The sequence below is a fragment of the Tachypleus tridentatus genome, chromosome 10, assembly GCF_004210375.1.
Source record: "Tachypleus tridentatus isolate NWPU-2018 chromosome 10, ASM421037v1, whole genome shotgun sequence".
In the NCBI taxonomy this organism is placed as follows: Eukaryota; Metazoa; Arthropoda; class Merostomata; order Xiphosura; family Limulidae; genus Tachypleus; species Tachypleus tridentatus.
The window spans coordinates 44759329-44769217 of NC_134834.1; positions in this window are offsets into that span (position 1 = coordinate 44759329).

The following is a 9889-nucleotide window of genomic DNA, read 5'->3' on the forward strand; positions in this document are numbered from 1 at the left end:
TCGAGCATAAGAATCAACAATGTACTGGGTTCAAAGCATTGTTGCCAGGCGAACTTTGGTAATGTTCTAGAATCTCGCGTGATTGATATACAAAAACCGACGCGCTGAGAAACAATGTGGAATTATTATTGGACAGCTTCAGTGACGTAGCTATATATTCACACATCTATGTCACTATGTTAATAGTAATATGTAACATATTACTTCTGGTGAAATGGCCCAACACCCATCTAAAGATTTTAACATCACTTACTTGATAAAGCTATATATAGTGTCCACTGGAAAGAATAAGGTGAAACTAAAGAAAGAACAAACACATAAAACTATAGAAGACACAGTATGTATTGTTGGTCAATAAGTAGAACTGGACCAATAGCGTTTATAGATTTCGAATATTACAAAATGTTCAACTTCAGTGAATTACTTCGGACGTTATTATTTCTGCGAGAACATTAAATATCTCCCTCTGTAAGAAACGAACTTGTAACTAGTGTGAGACCTACCAAACTAGCTAGCTTGAGCGAAATATGACAATATATACTCAGAATTAAGTTGCTCGTTGTGGACCTGTATCGTCGATAAAATATTCAGTTCTAGATCTGATATAAGACTTAATATTGTCTGTAAGCCATCATTTGTAATAACTATTAGTAATAAAAAACCTGTGTGTATTGCTAGCATATAACATAAATTTAATACATATTAACATTTTGTTAACTACTGAATTAAAATTAAAATTTCTGGTTATCTGAAACAGTAATATGTAACATAATAAATCGGAAACTCGTCCGAAATAAATTATATGTAACACCACATAATTAATTAGAGCCCTTTAAAGCAATAGCATACATTCACAAACACACACAAACCTTTAACCCTTGGGTACCTATCTCCTATAGAAAGGGATAGTTAATCAAAACACAAGAAATAATTGTAATTGCCCTTTAACCAACTTAACATATACAACAAAAGGTAATAGAAATTAACAAAATATGTAAATCCCTCCAGTATACACTACATATTTGAAAGGCAACAAAAGTTCCAGCAGTCGACTGAAAACATTATAATGCTACATCAGTATACTTTGCATATAGAAACAAACTGGTCAATACAGAAACACAAATAGGTTTTCTAAAATAGTGCTGAAACAATAAAATTATATCAACGGGAATCCAACGTCTCATCCGACTACCAATCTGCCTACAAAGAAATCCCCTAAACAATGAGTAATCACTACAGTTTCCTTAAAAACATTTTACGAGATGTTATAAATTCTAATTATCAAAGAAAAGAACATTATAAGAAATTAATAGAAAAAACTATTAAACATCGAAAAAATAACAAACCTATACTTCCAAAACTGGCTTAATTCCATTTCGTCAAAGATGTGGTTAGAAGAAATGAATGCTTGTCGAACACGTCATATACGTATGCTATCAACTCTACTAGTACTTAAAAGCAAAAACACCGTTACACAGTTACGAGAAGACTCAAAAATATTCGAAAAAGCTGTCACAATACGAAATGACATAAAACTTCAGCCAAACGCTACGTCTCTTCTCGTGAAATGACCCAAGTTTGTTTTAATATAAAACTTACAGTCAACACCCGTCTAGATATTTTAACATTACTTCACTTGATAAAGTTATATATAGTGTCCGCTGGAAAGAATAAGATGAAACTAAAAAAAAAGAACAAAAATCTAAAACACATAAAACTATAGAAGACACAAGTAAAATCTCCTATGATACTCCTGACTATGTTCTATCCTCTACCAACCAACAACCAATAGGAGATACAAATCACCAAAAAGAATATCAGTTAAATCTATAAATCAGCAATCACCCATTTCATTCACAGAAGTATCAACCACACAGAACAAAAGATCTCCTTCCTACGGCATCAGATACAAAATATTTTATCTACATATAAAACTCGTCAAGAAAAAGATAACACCTAACCAGCAGAAAAAGTAGCTAAGAAAGAGCTTTGAACAACAATCTACTTATAAAATAATTAGATAAATGGAACGGCTTTGTAATTTAACCTAAAATAGTTATCAAAGTAAAATTGAGGAACATCTTCAAGACACTTCCACCCATGTAACATTAAAGAAACATTCAATAAAAACAGTCGAAGAAGAAACCAAAATATATTCTTAAACATCGAAAAAATTAAAATCCTTTGCCAAAAAATACTAACGGAATTAAAACCCTCCCACAGCCGTATACCTGAAATATATGGAGTCCTTAAAGACCATAAACAAAATTTACATTTAAGACCTATAGTGTAAGAGGATAACTTTCTAATAGAAACCATATCATGGTTATTTGATCAACTGTTTAAACCTTGTCCAACGTATGTTCCATCACACTTAACAAATACTAAAGAATTGTTAGAAAAGATACACTATTCTACACAAACAATATGCGCTAATTCCACTTTATATAACTTAGACATAGTCGCCTTGTGCCTATCCATACCCGTAGATGAAGGATATGCAGTATCATGAACTTCACATATTCACTTGATCAATACATTTTTTCATTGAACATCACTTTAGAAATCATTAACAATTTTGTCCTATACAACAGCTATTTTATATTTGGTGACAATTTGTATAAACAAATGAAAGGAGTAGCAATGGGTAACAAATTAGTAGCCACATTTTCCATAGTATTCATGCATAGGCTAGAAACCAAAGCTCTTGACACATATAGTCGAAAAGCAGGTTTAATACCAGAAGAATGGCACAGATACATCGACGACATATTTGGGACATGGAATCACGAAAAAAACACACACTACATCAATTTTATATTTCATAAATAACTTCCACCAATCACTCAAGTTCAAAACTAAAATTACTCATCACAGAAGGATACTTAACGTTCTAAGGCGTAGCCATAAAACTCTAAGACAGATAAATACGGAGAAAGAAAGAATGTAATTTGACGATATTTCTACATCGGAAAATCACACTACCCACAACAAGTAAAAAAAGAGAACAACAACAGGAGAATTAAAGTAAATAAATCAAAACGTCTCCACATCGAATGCCATACAAACAGCAAAATATGACTTTAAGCTATTAAATGACCATTACGAAACGAATACTCCGAATATTACATGGACAATGTTTTCAAATCACAAAAAAATTTAAAACAGCAACAAACCCCAAAACAAACAAAAACGTGCACGAAAACACCAACAATGAACATTACTTTCATAAACAACACAACCACAATCAAAATTCGTAGAGCCATTAAACAATCTTAATTGACAATCAACGTAAAGCAAAAATCAGGTAGAGCACTAAAATAGCTATTAGTTTAGTCTACATTCTCCCAAACAAGATGTGTCAAAAAACAATGTTATGCCAAAGAAAACGGAGCAGGACAAATGTGTCACATCAAAAACGCACTATACCAAGTCATTTATAGTACATGTGGAGATGGATATATATATATAAAAACAACCGGTAAACCTGTACAGATGCGTATCTCAGAACACGTCAGTACCTTACAAACACATGACCAACATAAAACCACTTCAGCAGAACACTTTCTATACAAATACGGTACCCCAAACACAGAAAACTCCTTTTAAAGTTTCTATCTTATAAACAACCAAAGACTTTAAAGAATAAAACCCCTCGTGTCACAGCGGTGTGTCTGCGGGCTTATACCGCTAGAAACCGGATTTTGATACCCGTGGTGGGCAAAACACAGAGAGCTCATTGGGTTTAACTTAAAAACAAACGAATGAACATGAAGAGAGAAAATACATGGAAGCCATATTCATTAACGAAAAAAATTCAAAAATAAACGGAGCCAATGCATGATACACGTAACTAAACAACCATTATACCTGTGCACATGACACTATTACTCTTAGTTTAACGCTTGCATACTCTGGAATATCACACAGTCTTGTAATTTGTCTTTAACATTGCTTATAAACTTGTTATCCTTTCCACCTATTATTGTTTCTTAGCCTCTTCTATTTCCTGTCTATGTATTTTTAATTGATTTAAAATGTGTCGTAGTTCAATTTGGTTTTATGTTTCATATATATTATTTACATTATATGTTAGTGTAGATGTTTTTGAATTAAGCACAAAGCTGTAAAATGGACTATCTGTGCTTTGCCCCCCGCGACTATCGAAACCGGGATTTTAGCGTTGTAAGTCCGCAGACATACCGCTGAGCCAGTGGGGGGTGTTTTGTTGGTATTTATTATAAATATACTTTTATATAAGTCAATTGTTGAAAAAAATTATAATAATTTATATATTATTAGACGTAAGTTACGGCAGGCTCAAGAAATAAAACTTTACAAGTAGTTATGTAATTTAATGACTATTCTAATATCAGTCATTTGAGTATGTGGCTTGGGGAAGCCACAAAGGCGAAACGTTGGTTAATATATATATAAAAAAATATATACGTCTGGAATGTAAATATAGTTCTATCAATTTTTTTTACCAAAAGAGAAATATATCATAAAAGCAAAATATCCTCCTCATGATAGCACAAGCAGTAATGACACCAACATATCATATAAAACCCTAATAACTTTTGTTGCATTGTTAAAACCCTGTAAAGTTATAATACATAAAAAGCAATTAATATTTCCCTGAACCACAAAAGATATATATATATATATACAAGTATCCGTAACATATATATATATACATATAAGTACCCTTAACATGTATGAATACAAGTACCCTTAACATGAAATATTACATGCTCACACAATAACCTTACATCCCATAAAAAGCTTGATTTAAACAAAAATACATATTATACTATTACAAACTCAAGAAAATCCTTTAAAAACAAAAATATAAATATGTACACACTGCATTACAAGCATTACACAAATATTTATATATATATATTTTTAGGGAAGTTAGGCAGCAAATCTTCCAACATTGCTGTAAATTTCCAGCGTACTATAGTGGTCTGGTAGATAACACCTCTGAGTGTTCTGAATCATCCTAAACATGATATTCTTCTTTTTCCTGCTACGACAGTGGCTCTTTGTGCTTCAACAGATGATCTTTCACACGGCTGTATAACGCCCAAACCTCCATTAATCTGACTGCCATCACATACCTCAGAAAGAGTTACTATTTTACTTTGTTTATGAGTTATTTTAGGAGCTCCGGTTTCTCTATCATTTTCTCTGGAGCCTTAGGAGAAAATGTTGTCGTTGATTTAGAAACCCTGGTGCTAGGTGGTACAAGTCACCACCTAGCAAGTATCGCTAGTGCTGGTGGATGTAGAGGTAGCTGCCCTGGGTCATTACTCCTGAGCTGCTGATTGAAATCATGGAGCTATTTTCCTACTTTGATTACTACCATTCCTAACATATTTCCTATGAGGCCTTGCTGGGACAAGAGATGTGATGGTCCAGCAGAAGGTAAACACACATAATATGATGTTTGTCTCAATTCATGAAATACCCTCTGATGAGGCACATGTAGCTCTTATGATTTTCTGTATTAACTTTGAATTCATATTTGGATTTTGATTTGATCCTCTCTTTATCTTCAAGAGGTGTTGGATCCAGTATTTGGTTGTCAAGCTGAATGAATGACACACTAGACATCAAGAGCTCGACAGAACCCACACTTCCTTTCTTCGCCATTTAGACGATTATTGGTGAAATGGCTTGTGTTGAGTTCTAATGTTCTAGAATATAAAACGCTCACTGATCAGTTGCTTTCTCCTCAGATCTTGTATGTTGTATGCATTATCAAGCACTATATCTTTACTTTCAACGTCTAATAACATAAACATGAGGCCAGTATCTGAAATAATTGACAGTGCTAAAAACCTCAAAGTACCTAAAACATAAAAAATAGTCACCATTGCTTCATTTTCTTTTTATTGTCTAGAGACAAGTATCGGAAAAAGAAACATGGGGAATAGCTAATACCAACTGTTGGGTTGAAACAAAGACAACCAGAAGAGTTAAGAATATGATCTGAAATAGGAAGAGTTACGATTCAAACTCCAGGATCAAAATAATTTATTGCTTGTAGAAACTTGGTAAGAAGAGTGGTTTAAAGATTACAAAAATATTTTCTTAATATTTTCTGTTACAAAAATATTTTCTTAAAATTATCTTTAGTATAAAAATTCAAAACTAAATCTGTATTCAAGCTCCATACCTACAGCTAGCATGTACTTACACTTTACATGCCTCTAGAATACGATTCCTACATTTTGCAGACAGCTCAGTTTGTGCAGATATTCTTAGGTCTTTATCTTGACCTGAATCTCAACTACACTTTCAAAGACTGTTACAGATATTATGATATTCCATGACTATCCTGGAACACAGCTGTGTTCCTCACACTACTATCTGGTTATTACACAAAATAGAACCCGGATTTAGTAGGAAAGAAATGTGGAGCGAGAATGCAGAGTGTGGTGCTTGCATTAGTAGGCTGAAACAGATCGAATACCGTATGAGCCCTAACCTAATATTTCTACTGTGAAATTCACTAACACCAACATATTATTGCCTTCGACTGAACGTTCTGCCTTGTAGAAAATAACTATAACTTTCCATAAAGATGTCACATCTCTCTTCGAGTACATATCAATTGGATTTTCATGTGTTACAACTGTTTTTGCACTTTAAACTGTTAAAAATGTACTTTTGAAATATAACATTGGGACTAAAAGTATACATTTGTTATGCTATATGACATGATATTTATGTTTTTGCATCAGACGAAAAAAGTTTATCTTACTCACTCACATTTCATGAGTCCACCTACTGTTCTTATCTCTTCTAATAAAATCCACTACATGCAGAATGTTTCATTGTCAAAACTGAAACATTCTCACACCTTCATTAGGTAGAATAATGTCCTACGGGCCAATAACTACCGTTAACTTATTATTCGAGATTTTAACATCATGCTCTTATACTCTAATTCAAAGATTGCTTTAGTATTGTGTTCCCAGTGATTGATTCATTTTATGTTGCACAACATTTATGAATGACTTCATTAAAATTTTATATATGTACATAAAATCTCTCTCTCTCTTTCACATACATACATATTGCCGTACACGTATATTTCCAGCTTCCGCACTAGCGCAGACACTAGTAACTTTTTACAAACTGCCTCCTATGTCCGAAAGTTTGAACTTTTCTGGAAGAAGTCCTCCTCCGAATGTGAGTTGCTCAACTAGGTCTTCAAACCATTCACAATCCGGTCATTCAACCATGAATATAAGTTATGTCTAGGACTTTTTGAGCTGTTAACAATGCTGATTTTTATGGTTATTGTAGAAAGTGGAAAGAGGCAACTGAATACCACCATGATAAATTTAAGCCTGGTGATACTCAAACGTCACCACACACAGTAGTAACTTGTGACTGACTGTTTCAAATGTATGAAGGCTTGAACTATTTTGAAAAAAGTCCTCTTATGAATGTTGGCTGCTCTGCTGGTCTCCAAGACATTCACGATATAGTTATTTATTAAAGAATCTGAGTTATGTCTAGGAGTTTCTAGACTTTCAACAAGCCTGGTTTTTATGATCCTTCTAGCAAGCAGAAAAAGGTATTTGAATCTCACTAGGACAAATTTGGACCTCGTCATACTGAGACCTTGTGAGATGATCTTTAAATTATTCCCAAATTTACATTATCCTATTTGGTTGAACCGCATCACTGAATTCATTAACCAGTGGGTAAGAGAAAATTCTAACAGAATTCATCAGCCATGGTAACCTATTAACTTTGATTACATTGTGCATCCTGAGAAAAGAATGAGAACAACTGGTGCAGCATCGATTCCTCTTGAGACGAAAGCCAGACTGCGAAGCTTGTAGTTATCAGGATGCTTGAGATTACAGAATAACTGCGTGATTTGTTTACTATTATAATATATTTTATTCTGTTAATCAGGAACAAGAACTGAGTGTTTAAATGAAAGTTAATACTTACACGTACCAAAAGAAACCTTCAATGATGCTGGTGCTTCATGAGCCAGTCTAACAAACGCGTCAGTCTGGTAACAGCAATACAACGTAGATCAGGCTAGTGGCTTTCAAATATATATTCAATAAATATATATGAAGTATTTCTTAAAGTGATTTAGATAAGAAGCTGCTTGGAACGTTAGAACTTATGAACAAAAAAATCATTTTCTGTTTCTAAGTTTGGACTGATAATTTTAAATATTTGAATAAGAAGTTACTTGCACCAAAAACTTTAGTCTAGTAGAAAAATGAGCAGTATAATGGGCTGAATTCAAAGATTGAAAGTGTGGTCTATGTAAGCATTTGGGAACAAACGTAAATGAACTGTGCTGCCTACAAGACAAGGTATATACCGAAGTGAGAGCAACAGATCGTGAAAATATTTCTATTAACAAGTTTATGGATGAGTAGAGAAACGAGCTCAAGTGGAAACACATGGATCTCAAGGAGATTTTGCACTGAAACTTTTTGTGGCAAAACTGTTTGAGGGTGTCACATATACACATCATAGCAAAGAAGATAACCAACGGGCATGGCTTAAGAAGCTGGTTCTTCACCTAAACATATATCAACTACTCTAGCATTTTACAAGTTTCGTAATCAGTCTAAACATTAACTGCTGAACCTACAATTAGTGTGTAGATAACTTTTTCTAGTGCCTATTATCATGGCTACAAACAACTATGACACAGACAGCCCTCCAGCAAGTTGCTTTTCAATCAATATTCAAATACCTATAAGGATATCAAAAAAGAACATTAACTGTCACAGTTCAGCTGGGATGAATTAATGGGGCCCAGTCATGATTCAGCTCCTGATCTTCAAACACAGCAGTTCTTTTGCTGCCTACTCATCTTAAGGGCGACAAGTGCAGTTTTTTTACATACTAAATAAAATATGAGGTTTAGTTTCTATAGAAACAAGAATCAATAGAACTCTAGAAGAATGTACAATGTATCAGGTATTGCAATTAAAAAAGACAAGTTCTTAAGAACTTTTTGGTAGATAACAGATATAGGATCAAGATATGCAATAACGAATTATTGTTTTTAATGGTAATTGATCTAACTAGAATACACCACATAAAAATATTTTTATGTAGATGATCACAACAGACCATCAAAACATACACGAATTGATCAACTCACTTTAGTATATGTACAAAAAGTAAATACAGGCAAGTACGATGCAATGAAACCTGTTCTGTTTAAATTTACAGCCACCTAATTTACATTTTGTCTTTAGAAATAACACAACCACCTCACTGCACACTGAGGAGTTATGCGCACTTAAGTATATGGGGAGAGTTTATCATGTATTTAATGGTCTGTTCTTGATAATTCTTCTACTTGAATGGATAGGGTAAGTGACTCTTGCAAAATATCTGATGATCATTTCATTTTTAAAAATCCCTCTATAGCTTTTACAGCAAGACCTTTAATGTTCTTTTGTCTGTATTTTTAAACTTTAACAAATCGTCAAAAGCAGCAATATCTATCATGTTCTGTGGTTCTACTACTAGAGATATGTCTTCGAGTTACATGGTCTAAAAACAGAACACGTGGAGTACAACAAAAGCAAAAGTGAATGATTCAGTGAAGTCTATTTTACAGACTAGTTTGAAACTGTCTTTGTCCCTCATGTTAAATACCAACAAGGTCAAAAGATATTACCTAGAACTAATCTTAATAGCTATTTTAGTGAAAGAAGGTAATATGTATCAGCAGATCACAACAGTCGCTTTGTATGCTTTTCTGGCAATTAAACATACCTAATGCAACCATTAGATGTTGCTTTCTATGGTACACTAATGAAGTCATTATAAGAGAAAAGTGCTTGATAATTAGAAGGCAAACAGTCGGAGCAAGTGTCAA